Consider the following 20,730-nt stretch of genomic DNA (forward strand, 5'->3'; position numbering starts at 1 on the left):
AGAGTAGCAAGATTCCGGAATCCCAAAGAGTAGCAAGATTCTGTGCGTAATCCTAAACAGTAGCAACATTCTGGAACCCAAAGAATAGCAAGATTCCGGAATCCTAAAGATTACTACTACTACTTATCATTTCTATAGCGCTACTAGACGTACGCAGCGCTGTACACTTGAACATGAAGAGACAGTCCCTGCTCGACAGAGCTTACAATCTAATTAGGACAGACAAACAGGAAACATAAAGGATAAGGACAAAGGGTAGCAAGATTACGGAATCCCAAAGAGTAGCAATATTCCGGAACCCAAAGAATAGCAAGATTCTGGAATCCTAAAGACTACTACTACTACTTATCATTTATATAGCGCTACTGGACATACGCAGCGCTGTACACTTGAACATGAAGAGACAGTCCCTGCTTGACAGAGTTTACAATCTAATTAGGACAGACAAACAGGACAAACAAGAGATAAGGGAATATTAAAGTGAGGATGATAAAATAAGGGTTCTGAACAAGTGAATAAGGGTTAGGAGTTAAAAGCAGCATCAAAAAGGTGGGCTTTTAGCTTAAATTTGAAGACGGCCGGAGATGGAGCTTGACGTACCGGCTCAGGAAGTGTATATCAGGCGTATGGTGCAGCAAGATAAAAGGAACGGAGTCTGGAGTTAGCGGTGGAGGAGAAGGGTGCAGATAAGAGAGATTTACCCAGTGAACGGATTTCCCGGGTGGATCCGGTGGATCTTCAGCTCCATAACCCCCCTCACCCCCCCCAAAAAAAAAGCCACAAACACAAGCCCCCCCCCCTCCAACTTGGTGGTCTAGCGACCCCTTCCACCCCACCCCCTCCCAGTACCTTAGTGGTGGAGGAGGGAATAGTACACTCCCTCCTCTTTCCATGCCACCTTGAAAATGGCGGTGCACAGCCCTGCCCAGTGCATCGCCAGTTTTAAAATGGCGCTGAAAGAGGATGGAGTCTACTACTCCCTCCTCCACCACTAAAGTACAGGGTGGTGGGGAAAGTGGCTGCTAGACCACCAGGTTTGAGGGCTTGTGCTCACGGTCTTTTTTTTTGGGTGCGAGAGGAGTTAGGGTGAACGGACCTCCAGCCCTCGTGTCGCTGGCTTGGGGTGGAGGCTCTAGACCACCAGGGCCTTGCAGTTGCAGGAGGGCCTGGGGGTCCCATACACCTCCAGCTCCTGTGTTTGACAGGTCTTGGCTTTTGACAGCCCAGACCTGTCAAACAAGTACAGGAGGATTGTGACTGAGCACATGCTTAGGCACAATTCTCCCTCACTTTTACTCTATGATCAGAGATAATAGTGCACGTAAATTTGCATGACCATTGAAGGAACTAAGTCATGACCCGCCACCCCCATCCTCCAAAGATGTGAAAAAAAACAGTCCATGCCAGCTTCTGTGAGAGCCTCAGATATTATGGCCAGTCCTGTTAGAGCAGCAAGCAGCCTAATGGTCAGTGCAGTGCATTGTAGAGAAGGGGACGCAGACCCATATCCCACTCTAACTGGTCCACTTGTGGTGGAAAGTGTGAGCCCTCCAAAACCCACCAGAAACCTATTGTACCCACATATAGGTGAAACTTGCAGATATAAGGGCTATTGTAGTGGTGTACAGTTGGGTACAGTACATTTTTGGTAGAATTTGAAGGGCTCACCATACATGATCAGGAGGTAACGGTGAGATGTGTACCTGGGACATTTTATGTGAAGTTCACTGCAGTGTCCCCTAGGGTGCCCCACTGCTCTGCTGGGATGTATGTGTAGCCAGTCTACCAAGAATGCTGCCCCACCCCCATATATCCCAATGACTTGTTTTGGGGCATTTTTCCCTTGGGCATTCTTTTTCAGAAATGGTCCAAAAAGATAGACACATTGAGCAAGAAAACATCTAGCAAATGGTCATTCTTGAAACAAAACGTTCAGTGCCGAAACATGACTCCATGTCAAGTGGATTTGTGATTGTTGATGAATAAACCCTCTGTATGACATTCTTTGACTCCCTCATGTTTGTTGGAGGTGTTGTTTGTCTACACTACTCCCCTGATTGCGCTTCTGCGTTCGTAGTGTTCCTTGTTCCTCCACCTTGCTGGTTGATCTTAGCTTATAAAACACACATATAAATCTTGAATCCACCCAACTCCACCCATACTTATCCCCAGAGCATAGTTATGTTTATATTGCTGATTATTAATTTTGATTATATGTTTTTTATTTTGCTTTGTTTGTAGTGCTTTTGTTTATTATGTATGTGATTTGTTCATTGCTTATTATTTTTATGATAATGAATGTTATAAATACATTTTTTTATTATTATTATTTTTATTACCACATGCCAGCTTGCACCTTACTTACTTCTAGACATGGCCTAATTTTTTAAGAGGTCATGTCTAGAAGTAACCAACATTTGACGTGTCTAACAAATTTACCCAAAAACCTACACAGTGAAGAATGACTAGTCCAGGGGGAAAAAGATCTCATGCACCTGTGGTAAACTAAGAATTTCTTATGCACACAGTGCAAAAAGTAATCATATTATTATTATTATTTGTTGCATTTGTATCCCACATTTTCCCACCTACTTGCAGGCTCAATGTGGCTTACATCGTACCGGAGGTACGTTTGCAGTCTGCGGTGTTTACAAATACAGACTGATGTTGAGATGAGATAAAGTTCATGTCGGACAGCCACATAAGGTCATTGAACAGCGGGAGAGTTGCGTTTTGTGCATTTTGAATTCTAGTGTTATTGTGTTGCAGAGATCAGGCATTTGTTGGGTTGGTAGGGTATGCCATTTTAAAAAGATAAGTTTTTAGTGTTCTCCGGAAGTGTAGGTGGTCGTACGAGGTTTTCATGGCTTTTGGTAATACGTTCCACAATTGGGTGCTTATGTAGGAAAAGTTGGATGCGTAGGTTGATTTGTATTTGAGTCCTTTGCAGCTTGGGTAGTGCAGGTTTAGGTACGTTCGTGATGATTCGGATGTATTTCTCGTAGGTAGGTCGATCAAGTCTGTCATGTATCTCAGGGCTTCACCGTAGATAATCTTGTGAACCATTGTGCAGATCTTGAAAGCAATGCGTTCTTTAATCATCGATCAAAACCCCCCGAAAAACATATTTTCAGTGTTTTTTTTCTTTTGCACTATAAAATTATATATATATAATTACTTGTGTGTGTGTGTGTATATATATACATGAGCACGCAGTTATGGATGCACTACCTACAGATCTGAAAATAATTGACAAAATAACTAACTTTCGCAAATCTCTGAAGACATATTTCTTCAACAAGGCCTACAAAGAGAATATATAGCCTCAATAATCCACCTCACCAACCTACCCAGTTATGAAAGTCCACCTTCTACACTTACCATACTAACTTCCTTCTTTCTACCATTACTTAATCCCTGCAGATCACTAATTGTATCTGATAACCTGAAATGACAACGTCATAACAAAACTATGTAAGCCACATTGAGCCTGCAAACAGGTGGGAAAATGTGGGATACAAATGTAATAAATAAATATATATATATATATATATATACACACACACACAAGTAATATGTAATTGAGGCATGAAAAGTGCACTGCCCCACACTGGTTCAAAGTGCAGTGCTGTTCAACAATGCAGTTAAATTAAAAAACGAAAAACATCTTAAAAGCGCTGTCCAGTTGATGTGAAGAGTGGTTACACCCCAGCTTATAGATTTGACATATGTGTGGTCCCAACAGTCCTGTTTCGCTCCGCTTCTTCAGGAAACCACACCGATGACCATTTCGATTTTCAGCTCGCTGGAGGGTAGACTTCCCACTGCCCCACAATTTTTGGGGGGTTTTGATCGATGATTACTTTTTCCACTGTGTGCATAAGAAATTCATAGTTTGCCACAGGTGTATCAGATTTTTTTTTTCCCCCTGGACTAGTCATTCTTCACTGTGTGGGTTTTTGATGATTATCTGCTGTTGTGTTCAGTGAAGTTGATCTGTGTTATGGTTTATTTATTTTTTTTATTATTTTTTTTTTGCATTTGTATCCCACATTTTTCCACCTCTTTGCAGGCTCAATGTGGCTTACAATTCATCATGAATAGTGGAAATGTAGAAGAAAATATATGTTTAGTAATACAGAGGATTTTGAGTAACATGATATCTAAAAAACATGATGGTAGTTTAACAAGCAAGTGTTGTAAGGCATTCCTGGATATACGTTAAGGAGTTCATATTTGTTGATCTTTGTGGTATGTCTTGTTAAAGAGATGAGTCTTCAGTAGTTTGCGGAAGTTGGTTAGTTCATAGATCTTTTTTAAGTTGCGTGGCAGCGCGTTCCAGAATTGTGTGCTCAGGTATGAGAAGGTTGACACATGCGTTAGTTTGTATTTTAGACCTTTACAGTTGTGGAAGTGAAGATTAAGGAATGTGCGGGATGACTTTTTAGCATTCCTGGGTGGTAAGTCTATCAGGTCTGACATGTATGCTGGGGCATCTCCATGGATGATTTTGTGAACTAGGGTGCATATTTTGAACGTGATCCGTTCTTTGAGTGGGAGCCAGTGCAGCTTTTCTCTCAGGGGTTTAGCACTTTCATATTTAGTTTTACCGAATATGATTCTAGCTGCAGTGTTCTGAGCTGTCTGAAGTTTCTTGATTATTTGCTCTTTGCAGCCAGCGTAGAGTGCATTGCAGTAATCTAGATGACTGAGTACTATTGATTGTACCAGGTTGCGGAAGACGGCCCTTGGGAAGAAAGGTTTTACTCTTTTTAATTTCCACATTGAATGGAACATCTTCTTGGTTGTGTTTTTCGCGTTACTCTCGAGTGTTAGGTGTCGATCAATGGTAACTCCAAGAATTTTTAGGGTATCCGAAATTGGAAGACTCAGTTTTGGTGTGTTAATGGTGTTGAATTTGTTCGTGTTATGTTGCGAGTTGAGTATTAGGCATTGGGTTTTTTCTGCATTGAGTTTCAGCTGAAAAGCATCCGCCCATGTGTGTATGATAAGTAGGCTTTGGTTGATGTCATTGGAAATTTCCTTTAAATCTTGTTTACCCCCCATGAGTCTTTCTAGCTTATGCCAATATGTCTTGAAAAAATTATTTGAGTTTTAGCGAATGAGCTCCTAAGTCTCCGAAAATTTGTTGTGTCTCTTAAATATCTACTGCTCTTGTTGTAGATGTGTGGTTAAAGGTTTACAGTGAAATGTAGAATGTGGGTGGCATGACAGTATGAATATTTTAGTTATTTATTCCACTGTTTGGATCTGGCGTATGCCTTTTTCTGTTGTAGCTGAAGGCGATATGGCTGATTCTTGTTATTTTAAAAGTAGGTAACGTCTGTATGATTTGTAATAGCTTTGAGGAAAAGACAATCATTTATCCTGGCATGCACCAGTTGATCTAGCCACCACTTATATGTGTTTTAGAAAAGGAAAAAATAAGTGGTATTTAACTATGATACATCTTTCTCTTCATTCATGTATATCTGCCAATTAAAGCAGATGGCTTAAAATTAAAATTTGAGTCCCAACTTAAAATTTTAGGAGTATTGTTTCATAGCAAACTTACGCCGTAGCAGCAAACATCTTCTTTAGTTAAAAAAAAAATCATTTCTCTTAAAGAGAAAATTGAGCAGAATCAGAAATTTGTTGAATTTTCGGGTTTTACAATTAGTGGTTCTGAACTCTATTGTATGCCTGGTAGTACAACGCTGCTGTTGACAAGACTGTAGACTGCTTAAAACATGCACAATTATAGCATAAGGGGTTCCGGGCGTAAATTTATGCAGGGGCATTTGCACCACGTTTTTGTTGGTGCAAATGGAAGCTCCTACATTTACACGCAACCCTTGCACTTAAACTGCTATTCTATAAACCGTGCCTAACTTTATGCGTGGCTTACAAAATAGGCGCTTAAGTGGGCTTTTTCCAACGCCAGATTTTTTTGGCGTGATTTATAGAATTCACTCCTTAACCACCAAAGCGGCCCTATCGGACAGCTTACGTGGTTAAGTGCTGTATATCACGCTTAACTGTGTAAGAGATACCCAGCTGCAGAAACCTGGATATTGAATGCCAGGGTCTGGACATGGCCTAGCATTAAATATCCAGGATCAACGCTGCTTGGTGGCTCAAAAAGACACTCACCTCCTCCGGATGAATATCTACCTCATTGTATTCGTTTACATCTGTCTCCTGTTTTTCTGTGCTGTTGCATAAGAGCAGGCATGTTTAAGTTTCCAAGAAAAGGCTTGAAGGCAACTCCTTAGTTCTACAGTGCTTCAGCTCCTACAAGGAAGTGGTTTGGTAAATAGCCAGACCTGTGTAGCTGTTAGAACTGGTCCCTCATCCATCCCAACTGCATCATTAACATTAGCAGCTTCTTTAACCATAGACAGAGCAGCTGGATTTCTTCAGTGCAATTAACATCTCACTCCACCGTTAACTAGTCTAGGCCTTGATCAAACAACTTGCAGAAGAGGTGCTGACTGATTGAGCAAGCAAACAGGAAGTGATAGCAGAGCCACCCAGAGACAAAGCCGGGCCCAGGGCAAATGCCCCCCCTTGTGTCGTCATCGTCATCCCTCCCACTCTACCTCATGGGCCCTCCACTCCCGCTTACTTACTTAATACTTGTCTCCTGCTCCTGTGTGCCAGGACCACAGTAACTCTGTTCTGCCGGCCACAGAGTTTCTTCCTGCTACGTCCCTTCCTGTGTTTGTGAAAACAGGAAGTTTTTCACACAGGAGGCGAGACGAGGCAGGAAGAAGGATCTGTGGCCTGCAGAGTAGAGTTAATACGATAACGCAATAACCCGGCACTACGGCACACGGGAGCAGGAGACCAATCAGCCATGCTAGCACCAGGTGGGCCCCCTTGGAGGCCAGGCCCTGGAGAGTTATGCCCCCACCCCACCCCTTTGACAGCCCTGAGTGATTGGCAATCTCATGCAAGTGTACTCGTTTGCTTTTTAAGAAAAGATATCACCGATTTTATAAATTTTACAAGAACTACCACCATATATTTTTAATGAACTCCATTGTGTAAGTTATGTTTTAATATTCTTTTGCAGCTGATTTTGCTTACAATTTCTCTTGCAAGAGTTAACACCGATACCTTAAGATCTAATAGCCATATCCTATATAATAATTTCCAACTCCAACGTTCTGAAGCTGACTGCCCGTGGCACTGAAGGGTTCGTAGGGTCTGTGTTGTTCATAGGGTTTGTGCTGCCTGTAATGACGTCGAGGGCTGAACACCGAGAGGGAAGGGGACGCAGCATAGTTGCCAGGCAAAGCAACGCAATGTCACAAACATGAGAGACATATCACAGACAGAAGAACTGAACGCCAGCAGCACAAGGCACAAACCAACTGTCTCAAACAATCAAGCAAGTCATGTGCCCAGACCCACAATCCCAGAAACATCTTCACATCACAGAAGCTGCAGCAGAAGCGAGGAAGATCCGCCATCAACAAAAAAATTGCAATACGAAGCAAAATCGTAAGCGCGCAACCCGGCTGATACGGCCCATGCCTGTGGACCTGGACCCCACCATTTCCCCTCTCACTCCTGAGTCACCGCTGGGCCCGCTGCTCTCTCTCTCTCTCGCCCTTCCCGAGTCGCCGCTGGAACCCGTCCCCGCCCAGAGCCGCACTCACTCACCCTCCTCCCCGATGGACACTCCCCACAGCCACACGAAAGCCGTCCTGCCAACCTCCCTCTCCTCAACCCGTCCCCCGCCCAAAGCCCCCCTCATCCACCCTCCTCCTCGATGGACACTCCCCACAGCTGCACGCAAGCCGTCCCGTCGACCTCCCTCTCCTCTCCCAGTTTGGGCCCCCGCCCTCCCCCTCCTCCCTGCCCAACTCCCTCCCAAGTCGCCGTTGGACCCCCCATCCTCTCCCCCCTCCCGTCCCGACTCGCTGCTGGACCTGGAGGACCCCACCCTGTCCCCCCGCTCGCTCCCGAGTCGCCGCTGGACCCGCTGCTCTCTCCCTCCCCCCTCCCACACAGCCTATGACTCAGACTCTGAATCTCTCACTAACACACTGTACTCACTATCTCTGTCACACATACTCTCCCTCTCACATATACACCCTCTGTCTCACACATACTGTATCAATAAGTCACACATACTCACTTTCTGTCTTTCACAGGAAAAAAAACACACTCTGAAACATATACGCTATGACTCAGTTGACGTTTTCCTTCCAGAACCTGTGTTGACACATGGGAAACTGTATGTTGCATTTTCACGAATAAGGAACTCTTCTGATGTGACTGTTAAACTGATTGATGGACCTGAACAAGGAAAACGTTTAATACATTGTAACAAAGTTTACACTAAAAATATTGTTTATAAAGAAATCTTACTAAAGTAAACAAAAATTATATTAAGAACACAACTGTTGAAACATTCATGGCAGAAAGTCATCACCTTGCTAGCGCCAGTTTCATTGGTTTCAGAAACGGGCATTTTTTACTAGTTCTATTCATAATTGACATCTCTTCAACAAGGCCTACAAAGAGAACCCATAACCTTACAAAACTACCTCACCAACCCACCCAGTTATTAAAGTCCACCTTCTATACTAGCCTGCCTAACACCTTCCTTCTCTTTTCCATTACTTAATCTTAGTATATTACTAATTACTACTACTAAGATTTGCAACAGAGTGGCACCCGGGAGGGAGTGGAAAGCATGAAAAGGGATCTGAGGACGCTAGAAGAATGGTCTAAGGTTTGGCAATTAAAATTCAATGCGAAGAAATGCAAAGTGATGCATTTAGGGAGAAGAAACCCACGGGAGACTTATGTGTTAGGCAGTGAGAGTCTGATAGGTACTGAGGAGGAGAGGGATCTTGGGGTGATAGTATCTGAGGATCTGAAGGCGACGAAACAGTGTGACAAGGCGGTGGCCGTAGCGAGAAGGTTGCTAGGCTGTATAGAGAGAGGTGTGATCAGCAGAAGAAAGGAAGTGTTGATGCCCCTGTACAAGTCGTTGGTGAGGCCCCACCTGGAGTATTGTGTTCAGTTTTGGAGGCCGTACCTTGCGAAGGATGTTAAAAAAATGGAAGCGGTGCAAAGAAAAGCTACGAGAATGGTACGGGATTTGCGTTCCAAGACGTATGAGCAAAGACTTGATGACCCGAACATGTATACCCTGGAGGAAAGGAGGAACAGGGGTGATATGATACAGATGTTCAAATGCTTGAAAGGTATTAATCCGCAAAAAAATCTTTTCCGGAGATGGGAAGGCGGTAGAACGAGAGGACATGAAATGAGATTGAAGGGGGGCAGACTCAAAAAAGATGTCAAGAAGTATTTTTTCACGGAGAGGTTGGTGGATGCTTGGAATGCCCTCCCGTGGGAGGTGGTGGAGCTGAAAACGGTAACGGAATTCAAACATGCGTGGGATATGCATAAAGGAATCCTGTGCAGTAGGAATGGATCCTCAGAAGCTTAGCCGAAATTGGGTGGCGGAGCAGGTGGGGGAAGAGGGGTTGGTGGTTGGGAGGCGAGGATAGTGGAGGGCAGACTTATACGGTCTGTGCCAGAGCCGGTGATGGGAGGCGGGACTGGTGGTTGGGAGGCGGGAAATACTGCTGGGCAGACTTGTACGGTCTGTGCCCTGAAAAAGGCAGGTACAAATCAAGGTAAGGTATACACATATGAGTTTATCTTGTTGGGCAGACTGGATGGACCATGCAGGTATTTTTCTGCCGTCATCTACTATGTTACTATCCTGCTTATAATTGAAAAAGAAAAACGCCTATATTGCGACCCAAATCGGGAGATAGACGTTTATCTCACAAAAACGATTAAATCAGTATAATGGAAACAAAATATTCAGTACGTCCGGGTCGCTCGTACGGTCAGAAAGAAACGCCCAAATAAGGGGCGTGTCGGGGGCGTGTTAGGGGCAGTGATACGACCTGGTCGTGTACAACGTATCACGGATAGCGAAATGGTTCTGGTTGGGCGGGAGCATGGGCGTCATTTGTTGGACCCCAAATAAAAGCGACCAGAGCAAGGGGGAAACGTCTTTAGACCCAATAGCGCTTGTGTGGAGTTGGAAAGTGGCGAGATCGGTGTTGGGAGAGCTGATTTGTTGGTTGCAGAGAGAAAGTTGAGTGTGTTGAGTACCTGGTACGTTCGTCTGTGTGACCTGCCTCTGTTGTGACTGACCGACTGACCGTTTGACCTTTCCCTACTCCTACTCCTACTCCTTGCTCTATCAGTACCTTCCCCTTCCCCTCCCTCCCCCTATCCCTCTCCAATAATCACTGTTCCCACGTGTATATTGTATTCCCTGACCTCCGTTTGTCTCTGTGTTGCCTGTGTGAGTGGAAGAGGGCGTGGTGGCTGGCAGTGAGAGGCGTGTGTGTTGTGCGTGTGTTATTACTACTACTAATAATACTTGCACTGCTGGGAAAATGGATGCACTTAATGCACTGGTGTCTGGCATGGTAGAGGAAGAGGGCACACACCGCAGGACGTATGCACGGCCCAGAGTCTATAGGCCCCGCACCACCTTCTTACAACTCACTGACCAGCAGTGTCTTACAAGGTTCAGGTTTGATAGGGACACCATTGTGCAGCTTTGTGAGCAGCTGAAACCCCTCCTTCAGCCCCAGACCCGTAGGAATAACCCCATCCCTGTCCATCTCAAAATCACTTCCTCTCTCTCTGTCCTGGCCACTGGGAGTTTTCAATCTGTATTAGCTGCTAACACAGGGCTCACCCAGGCTTCTATTTCACACTGTCTCACCCAGTTCCTGCATGCCTTTCTAACTCACACCTCTCACTACATCACTTTCCCCACCACCCCCCCAGGCCCTGCACACCAACATGGCTGCCTTCTATACTGTTGCTAGATTCCCCTCAGTCATAGGTGTGATTGATTGCACACACGTCGCCCTCAGACCCCCCAGGGCACACGAAGCCACCTACAGAAACAGGAAGGCTTTTCATTCCATGAACATGCAAGTTGTGTGTGATGCCCAGGGGGAGATATTAGACGTGTGTGCCAGGTTCCCCGGTTCCACCCACGATGCATACATCCTACAGCATTCGGGCATCTACCGCAGATTTGAGCGAGGAGAGTTCACCGGTGGATGGCTACTAGGTAAGTTCAACATGGATGGACCCATACCTATATCTCCTCCACTGGGCAGCCCTCCGCCCTGGCTTCCTCCACCTCACTCCACAACCCACTATCCTTATCCTCCCTTCCCCACCCCTCCTGTACCTGCTCCAAGCAATACACACTCATCTATCTCATTCTGCTTTTCTCCAAACAAAGGTGACCGGGGCTACCCGCAGAGGACGTGGCTCATGACCCCCGTGGTGCATCCACAACCAGGCCCACAAGAAACTTACAACAGGAGACATCGGAGCACCCGGGGAATCATTGAGCGGACTTTTGGAATGGTCAAAAACCGCTTCCGCTGTCTGGACCGGTCTGGAGGGGAGCTCCTCTACAGCCCTGAAAAGGTGGCCAAGATGTTTGTTGCCTGCTGCATGCTGCACAATTTGGCTCAGCGCAGAGGACAGCCTCTCCCAGAGGAGGCACAGCCACCAGAGGAGGTCCCAGATGAGCAAGAAGAGGAGCCCCCTCCACCCCCAGCCCACAGAGCAGACCTCAATGCTTACCAGCTTGGCATAAGAGCAAGACAAAGACTCATTGAAACAAGTTTTGCGTGAAAGTAAGTGCACATTTATTGTGTATAACTGCATAAGTGCATAGGTGTTCAACCCCCCCCCCCACCCTCACCCTCCAGCATGTGATAACATCACTTTCCCCGTCCCCTCCCCCGTCCCCTCCTACCCCTCCCACGGAGTTCCTGTGCAGTTGGTGCTGCAGGGGGAGTATCGTCATCACTCTCAGTGCTGCTCCCACTGTCCTCCTCCTCAGCTTGGCCTACGGAGTGGAAATCTGGCCACTTTGTTGGGTGTAGCCTGGCCACAGGACCCAGAATGGGAGATGGTTTGGTGGTGGGTGCTGCAGAGGCGGCAGATCGTAACGCCCACCTCTTGGCTGGTGGTTGCTGCCCACTGGAGGAGGATGTGCAGGGCAGGTCTTGCTGCTGCAGCACGGCTGGAGTAGGTGGTGGTGGGCCCGGAGGGCGCAGCCCTTCAATGGTGTGCTGCAGCTGTTGGAGTTGCTGCAGCACCTCTTGGTGGGCTTCCCGCTGTGCCTGGAGCACCTCTCGGTGGGCTTCCCGGTGCGCCTGGAGCAGCTCTTGGTGGGCGTCCCGCTGCCACTGGAGGGCTTGCCGCTGCACCTGCAGTGCTTCCCTCTGCAGCTGTAGTTTGTCCTGGCGGTACTCCTCCAGGTGCACATTGTGTCTCAGCAACTCAGTGGCCAGCCGCAACAGTTGCCTCCGTTGGCTGGATGGCCTGTGACGAGGAGCCGGCCCCCTATAGGCATACTCATCAGCAGAGTCAACCAGTGGTGGAGGTGCCGCCTCTGCTGGTGGTGCTGGTGGAGGTTGAGCCTCTACTGCTGGGTCAGCTGCAGGTGGTGGTGGTGGTGGTGGTAGAGGCTGTACTGGTGCAGGTGGTGGTGGTGGTAGAGGCTATACTGGTGCAGGTGGTGGTGGTGGTGGTGGTGGTAGAGGCTGTACTGCTGCTGCAGGCGGTGGAGGGTGAGGCTGTGGTGCTGCTGTAGGCCTTGGTTGGTGTTGCAGGCCACTAGGGCCAGCCTCCTCAGAATCATCACCTGTATAGCACAAGGGTGAGCAAATGTTGGTGAAAATAACCCACTTTTGTCTTTCAGCATTCATATACATTGGCCCCCAAACTGCTGACCCAGCAAAGAGATGGTGAGGAGGAGGATAGGAATTGACAGCGATGTGAAAGAGAGCCCCACAGCCAGCTGGGTAGAGGTGGTGGAGGGCCAGCCAAGAGAAGGACACTGCTCACAACTTTGTGGACAAGCTGTTTGTTGTATATTTGTCAAAATGAAGGACATTTCAGCATGTCTTCTGTTACTACGGACTTGCTAGACTCTCTAGAACTGCATTATCACCCCCATTACAGACTCCTTAAGTTGCATGCATGTGGCCCACACTCAGTAGAGCACAGAGGTGATAGAAGGAAATAGGCACGGTTTGGTGATGGGAAAATAGGAGGGAGTAGTAGGGAAGGAAGGGTCCCAAAGTAGTGCCACAGTAGTATCCTACATACACCCATAGGAGCGAACTGTTATGCGTTATTGGGGGTGAAGCCGAGTGCACAAAACTCCACCCTGGACACCTACATGATAGTTGCTCAATATTGGGGGTGTTGAAACACCCACAGCAGCCACAGAGTGTGCTCCTATGACACACCACTACTCAAAGAGACCTTACAATGTAGTTAAGATGCACACACAGGACAAGTAAGAGGGAAGGTAAATGAGTACGGTAGGGATAGAGAGTAATGATACAGAGCAAGTGAGTAGGGGTAGGTAAGAAAGTCAGCACAGCAGCATTAAGATGGTCGTTTATTCTACATATTACCACACCCGCCTGAAAATCCCTCCCGCTTGCCGCTCACCCCACTCCCCACCTCCCACCTCCTGGCCCCAACTTGTATAACACAGTTTAGTTCAGCGGAACACATAAGCGCAGCTTCATAAAGAATGGTCAACCTACCTGAGTCCTCAGCCTGTGCAGAGGTGTCAAGGGCCCCAATTCCATGGATGCCCTCCTGGGGTAGGAGGGAGTGCACCATTAGCTCCAGGGGGGTGAGGTTGGCAGTATCATGTGGTGGGGGATGGCCACCAGCCTTGCGCCTCACATCCCTCCGGAGCTTGCGCCACTTGCGCTTGCAGTCCTCCACGTCCCTTGCACAATGGAAGACTGCATTGACGCTGTCACGGACTGCCTCCCACTCCCTCTGTTTGGTCGTTGCAGCCAGCCTCTGCCCTGTGGGAGCAAAGAGATGTTGGTGGCATTGCTGGATCTCCTGGACCAGTAGCTCTACCTCGCCATCCGTAAAATTACCCTTCCGGGTTGGTGGTTGACGTGGCGGCATTGTACCAATGGGGTTTTCGAAAATACGGAGTGGGCGTTTATATTGGCGCCAAGAACGCCCATTGAGACGGGGGAATAGGCGTTTCTGATATGGGCGTTTGTTGTTCCATTTTACACACAATTCCTAAGCGTGCCCAGCTCAGATAGCGATTAGGAACACATGGTTTCGATTATGAGTAGATAAGTATGGGCGTCTCCACCTGCCTTCCCTTTCTTCATTGCCAATTTACCTGCCATTTCTTGCACTGAAACCTTGCCGGTTGTTCGTAATAATCATTTAAAGGGTTTTACCCTCACTTATATGAAGGTATGTGTTTAGCAATGTATGCTTGGCTACACCTGTGTATTTAGGGGGGGGGGGGGAATTATTATTGGCCCTCAGCCACCACGCCTTCCGTTTCCTGTCTTCCACATCCCCTGATGCTCCCTTCCTTTCTCCCATTCTCTCTGCCTGGTTGTAGCAGGCAGTGTGTAAGGGCCAAGAATTTAGTACAGTCGGCCCAAATCATGCACCCCTCGGTAAGGTTCATTTCAATCAGGGAGATGTGCAGCTAATGTTCCAGAAGATAAAAGGCGCACTACACAGTCTTGAAACAGACGTTCATGGTAAGCTCTCATTTGTCTGCCACCTCTTCTTTTTGTGCTCATAGTCAAGGAGTGTGCATTCACTGTATGTATGTAGTCTGGAGTCAGATGTTAGGTAGCTCTGTTTTCACCAGGTTCCTCTGCACTGTACTGTGGGGTTGGCAGGTCCTCAATGGTGTGGGCCAGCTGTTGGAGGTGCTGTATTGGTTCCCGGTAGGTTCCATCTTCCTTGTTTATGTGGTGTACCCCAGTCCCCATTTATCAAGTGGCCACCCATTCTCAAGGTCCATAGGCGGGGGAGGGGAGAATGATTAATGCAATGGATGTGTATAGCACATTATGGAACACCTTCCTAAATTGCTCCATAGGTAGTAGGGAACATGCACATTACATTGTTTTTAATTGGTAGCCTGGACAAAATGATCGAGGTGGCTACAGGTAGTGCCACTGAGGCCTATGACGTGGTGGTGAGGGAGAGGGGTGTGTGTACAGGTACCAACCCAAAGTAACTGGTGGTGGCTAAAGCCTGGTGGCTGCTGTGGTAGTGGTTAGAGCACCAGCCTTATAGTCATAAGGTTGCTGGTTCAAATCCCACCTAAGGCAAGTCACTTCAGGGACAAAGTTTGATACAAACCCAGAATACTTGAATGTAACACACCTTGATTGACTACTGGAGAAAGTGTGATCACAGCTGCAAATAATGAGCACCATTTTTATTTGTGCCCTTCTCTAACATCAAGTATTACATTGCAACTGTGATGAAGTAATCATCCATCTATTGGGTTTCCCATTGTTTCCCTTTTGCTCCTCAGCATTATATACCATAGCTGATGTATTCAATGTGAAAATATGAGCCAGCTGTTTGTAGGTCCTTCTTGGCCCCCCCCCCCCCCCCCCCCCCCACCAATGTGGCTTGTGGGTAAGGATATGTGTCCATCAGACAGCAAACACTGTGTATGTGGTACCTGGAGTTATGTGGAAGTGTGTACCTGGCAGATCACACGTGGTACACTATTAATCTCTTATTGATGGCACTCTGTATTGTGGGTCAGTATGGTGGAGGGGAGGGAGGGAGAGAGAGATGCTGGCTGGCCATTTTTATTCATGAACACAAATATCCATCCAGCCTCCCTGGCCCAACCCCCCTGCACATATGGCCATGCAGGTTGGAATGAACAGGTGGCGTTCTGTATGGCCAACATTCTCAGACATACATCACCTTCTCATTCACACAGCACATTTAATGCTATGCATATTGCTGCCTCCTTCCTCTCAACTCAACAGCACCATTTGGTGATATGTAATGCACAAGGGAGACAAACACACACACACACACACCCTGATAGTTATATTGTAAGAGAAACATTTATTTCCCCCCCACCCCCACCCCTACAAAATAAGCCCCAACAATGCCCTCCTCCCCCCCACAACTCCCCACACAACCCCAATTCCCTCCCCCACCCCCCACAGAACCCCCAACATTTCCCTCCCCCCACACACACAACCCCAACAATTCCCTCCCCCACCCCCACAGAACCCCCAACATTTCCCTCCCCCCACACACACAACCCCAACAATTCCCTCCCCCACCCACTCCCCACACCCCCAACAGGTCCCCCCTATTTAAATTAAGGGCGGCCACGCCCTCTGAGCAAGGCCCTCTGTAGCAGGGCAATGAGCAGCCCCAGCAGTACCCTTAGTGGGCCCTGGAGCTGCTCATTGCCCTGCCGTAGGGCTCTCACCTCCTGCAGCAGCTGGTGCTGGCCAACTATAAGCTGCTGCTGGCCATCTACCAGCTGCTGCAGGAGGCGCACCACAGTAGCAGGGCCACTGAAGATGGCCCAGAGGATGGAGGTGGGCCAGGGGACACTGAAGCTGGCCCAGGGGATGGAGGTGGGCCAGGCGATGGCGCTGCCTGAGGGGAGGGAGAGGCCTCATACGGAGCTGCAGGTGGGGAGGGGTCCTCATGAATGTCCTCATCCTCATCTATGATGAGGACTCCCTCCTCTGAGTCCTCCTCCTCCTCCTCCTGGTGGGCCGCCTCCTGGCCTGGCTGCTGCTCCTCCTCCTCCTCATCCAGGTGCCCCTCCTCTTGCTGTTCCTCCTCCTGCTCCTCCTCCTCCTGCTCCTCCTCCTCCTCCTCCTCCTGGAGGTGGTGGCCCTCCTCATCCTCCCGCTCAGCTTCCTGCTGGTGGAGCCCTGTGTATGTAAAAGGAGTGTGATTGAGATCAGTGCATACACCATGGCTTGCATAGTGCAGTAGCTGGATGGCGTGAGGCAGGGGATGGGGCAGGGTGTGGTAAGGCGTAGCCTGTGCCCATGGGGAATGAGCTGCATCAGATGACATGAAACAGAACCCTGGACCCTCCTCTGACACACACCACGCAGGACATGTTGCCATACCAAATTCATTGCTGACCAGCATGTTTGCATTGTGAGATGCAACGAGGGGTTGATGGGCAGTTGTTGTAGGAGTTATTGGGGGGGGGGGGCAGTGGGAAGGGTGTTGAGCACAATTCTTTTATGTGATTTAGGCCATAACATGCAGTACAAGTAGGGCCTCAGGCAGCTGTACCAGGACACAGTAATCAGCCACCACAATAAGGGGAATAGTAAAGTGTGGCATATCATCTCATTCATCTCGGGAGGATGGTCGGACGTTGCAGGCACGCTCATGGGAGAACCCCTGCAACCTGCATCCTTGAACTGGGACAGATATGGTATTACTTACTAGGTGGCTATTAGGCACATGGGAATTGATATTGTACAACACATTTGCTTTATTCATGAAATGTATGTAGTAATCTGTACAGGTGTCCTGTTTTTGAATACTTACGGCGAGCCCTGAGGTGCCTTCGCACCGCCCGGATGAGGTCGGGCCTCTCCCGCCTCACCCGGCGGAACCGCCTCCTGAGGGACTCCAGGTCCCGGTGGACTCCAAAGCGTCTGTAAGATATAAGTTTGTAGAGCAGGGGTCAGGGGTGTTGGTCCTTTTTGTCCTCTGCACACATTCATTTGCTATTCACATACCAGAGAGAGAGGGTCTACAGTGTTGGGGGGGGGGGGGCACCTCCATTGGTAGTGAATCATAGGAGCCACCTTTTTACCATTTTGGGGGGTGGAACCCCCAGTGGAGATGACCCCTCCCTCCATACATATTTGATAGTGGGGGTAGGGTGGTGAAGCACCCACAGCAGCCACCGAGTTGGTTCCTATGCAGATGCCAGAGAGGTGGGCATGGGGCCAGACAGTACCATTTGTATACATTATAATGTATGCTTGTTAAACTACTTTATATGTGTTATCATGACCATGTTATAAAGTATGGTATAGGTTTCATTGGTCTCATGCTTCCACTATTCGGAGGCGTTGTAACCCACTGGCTGCAAAGAGGGGTTGGAAAATGTGGCCTTCACATAACTAACGAAATTGTCACATAATACTAATAGAATAGTCACATACCTAACCTAACGAAATACATTCTTGTAGGGATGTGGGAATGGTGGTCGTTTCAATAACATACAAATTATTAGTGATTGTGCATGTTCCTATATTACTCATGATCCTTGCATGGACACTCCAGTTACTGCTATTGATGATGGAGCTGTTATATGTGTAGGTACAGGAGGGGAGGGGGGTTGGGCCATAACCTTACCTTTCTAGCCTTTCCCGGATGCGGGACCAGGCTCGCATGGCCTGCAGCCTGGGGGGCAGGTGGTGGTGCTGGATAAATAGGCGATGCCGGTGCCTTAGGCACAGCCGGACGAGCAGCAGGCTCTCCTCCTCGCCAAAATTGGGCTCTCGCCGGTGTGCCATTTTTCCACGTGTTGGAAAAGAAGTGCCTTATATAGACGACCTTGCGTGAGGGACGTCGTTTCATGCACAGCTCCATATATGGATGACCATTCCATATATGGCCCCTATCAGCACGTGGACGCCCTCATAAGCATAGACGTCTTTGACGTGCACCTGCCTGCACGTGTGTGGAACGTGCCTTATATAGATGAGTATGACGCACCCCACCCGACCCTTTTCACATATACACAATATGCATATAGCTGCATGTTCAGTAGGTGTACAGTGCATGCAGATCCGGACATGCAGATGGGCACATATGATGAAAGTATGGGTGGAGCAGCATGATATATCTGTAGTTGACACATATACGCGTTCCTCATATTTTCCCGTACCTGGATGGCCTGAACAACATGTACTGTACTTGCGATACACCTAAGTACATTATTTTACACACCACGTGATTTGGTCGTTTGCACCTGCAATAATCGTCCATCTTAGGGCGCCCAATTTAGTCACGCTTATGCGCTCGTCATTTGATTGTTTTCTTACAGGGATAATCGATTATCGAAAAACGCCCACACTATTTTTCCATTATACATGTCTATTTTTGGACGTTTTCGTAAGAACGTCCTAATTCGTACTTGGACGATCTTTCAATTATGCCCCTCCACGTTACTACTATGAAACATTTCTATAGCGCTACTAGACTTACGCAGCGCTGTACAAATGAACATGAAAAGACAGTCCCTGCTCAACAGAGCTTACAATCTAAATTGGACAGATGAACAGACAGCTAGGGGTGGGGAAATTGCAGTGGTAGGGGTGATAAGTGAGGGTGTTGAGTAAGAGAGTCATGGTTAGGAGTCGAAAGCAGTAGCAAAGAGGTGGGCTTTAAGCCTAGACTTGAAGACATCCAGAGACTGAGCCTGACGTACTGGCTCAGGGAGTCTATTCCAGGCATAGGGAGCAGCGAGATAGAAGGAACGGAGTACATTACTAATTGTATCTGATATCCTGGAATGACTATGTCTTACCAAAACTCTGTAAGCCACATTGAGCCTGCAAATAGGTGGGAAAATGTGGGATATAAATGCAATAAATAAATAAATAAATATTTCTACTTTACCAAACTGTAATTTGAAATATTGATTTATTACACGTGGGGGGCATAATCGAACGGGAACGGCCATCTCAATCGGTGTCTATCTCCGAGAACGGGTACGTGAAGGGGGCAGGACAAACCGCATTTTCGAAAAAAAATGGGTGTCCATCTTTTTTCCGATAATACGGTTTGTGCCACCCAAATGCATCAGATTTGTGCGGATTTGAGCTGGGCGGTTTCGTTTTTCAGCGATAATGGAAACCAAAGGCACCCAGCTCAAAAACAACCAAATCCAAGGCATTGGGTTGTGGGAGGGGCCAGGATTCGTAGTGCACTGGTCTCCCTGACATGCCAGGACACCAACCGGGCACCCTAGGGGGCACTTGTAACAATTAAAAAAACAAAGCACACTACTTCTGAAGTCCATAGCTCCCTTTCCTTGGGTGCTGAGCCCCACAAATCCCCCCCACAAAAAAACCCACTCCCCACAACTCTACACCATTACCATAGCACTTATGGCTGAAGGGGGGCACCTTGATGTGGGTACAGTGGGTTTTGGGGGCAGTTTGGAGCGCTCCCATTTACCACCACAAGTGTAACAGGTGGGGGGGGGGGATGGGCCTGGGTCCACCTGCCTGAAGTCCACTGCACCAGGGACCTGCATACTGCTGTGATGGAGCTGGGTATGACATTTGAGGCTGGCATACAGGCTGGAAAAAAAAAGTTTTTAAAGTTGTTTTTTTTTGGGTGGGAGGGGGTTAGTGACCACTGGGGGAGTCAGGGGTGGTCATCCCTGATTCCATCCGGTGGTCATCTGGTTATTTAGGGCACTTTTTTGGGACTTGTTCGTGAAAAAAAAAGGGTCCAAAAAAAGTGACCCAAATTCGCGCTAAAAACGCCTTTCTTTTTTTTCGATTACCGGCCGAGGACGCTCATCTCTCCTCAGCCGATAAACACGCCCCAGTCTCGTCTTCACCACGCCTCCGACATGCCCCCGTCAACTTTGGCCATTTCCGCGACAGATTGCAGTTGAACACGCCCAAAATCGGCTTTTGATTATACCGATTTGGACACCCACGGAAGAAAGACGCCTATCTCCCGATTTGGGTCGAAATATGGGCGTCTTTCTCTTTCGAAAATAAGCTGGTAAGGGACCCATTTACTAAGCTGTGGTAAGCACTAACGCATGCATACCGCAGTTTAAAATCAATACCG

Source organism: Microcaecilia unicolor, chromosome 3 (genome assembly GCF_901765095.1).
Source record: "Microcaecilia unicolor chromosome 3, aMicUni1.1, whole genome shotgun sequence".
Lineage (NCBI taxonomy): Eukaryota > Metazoa > Chordata > Amphibia > Gymnophiona > Siphonopidae > Microcaecilia > Microcaecilia unicolor.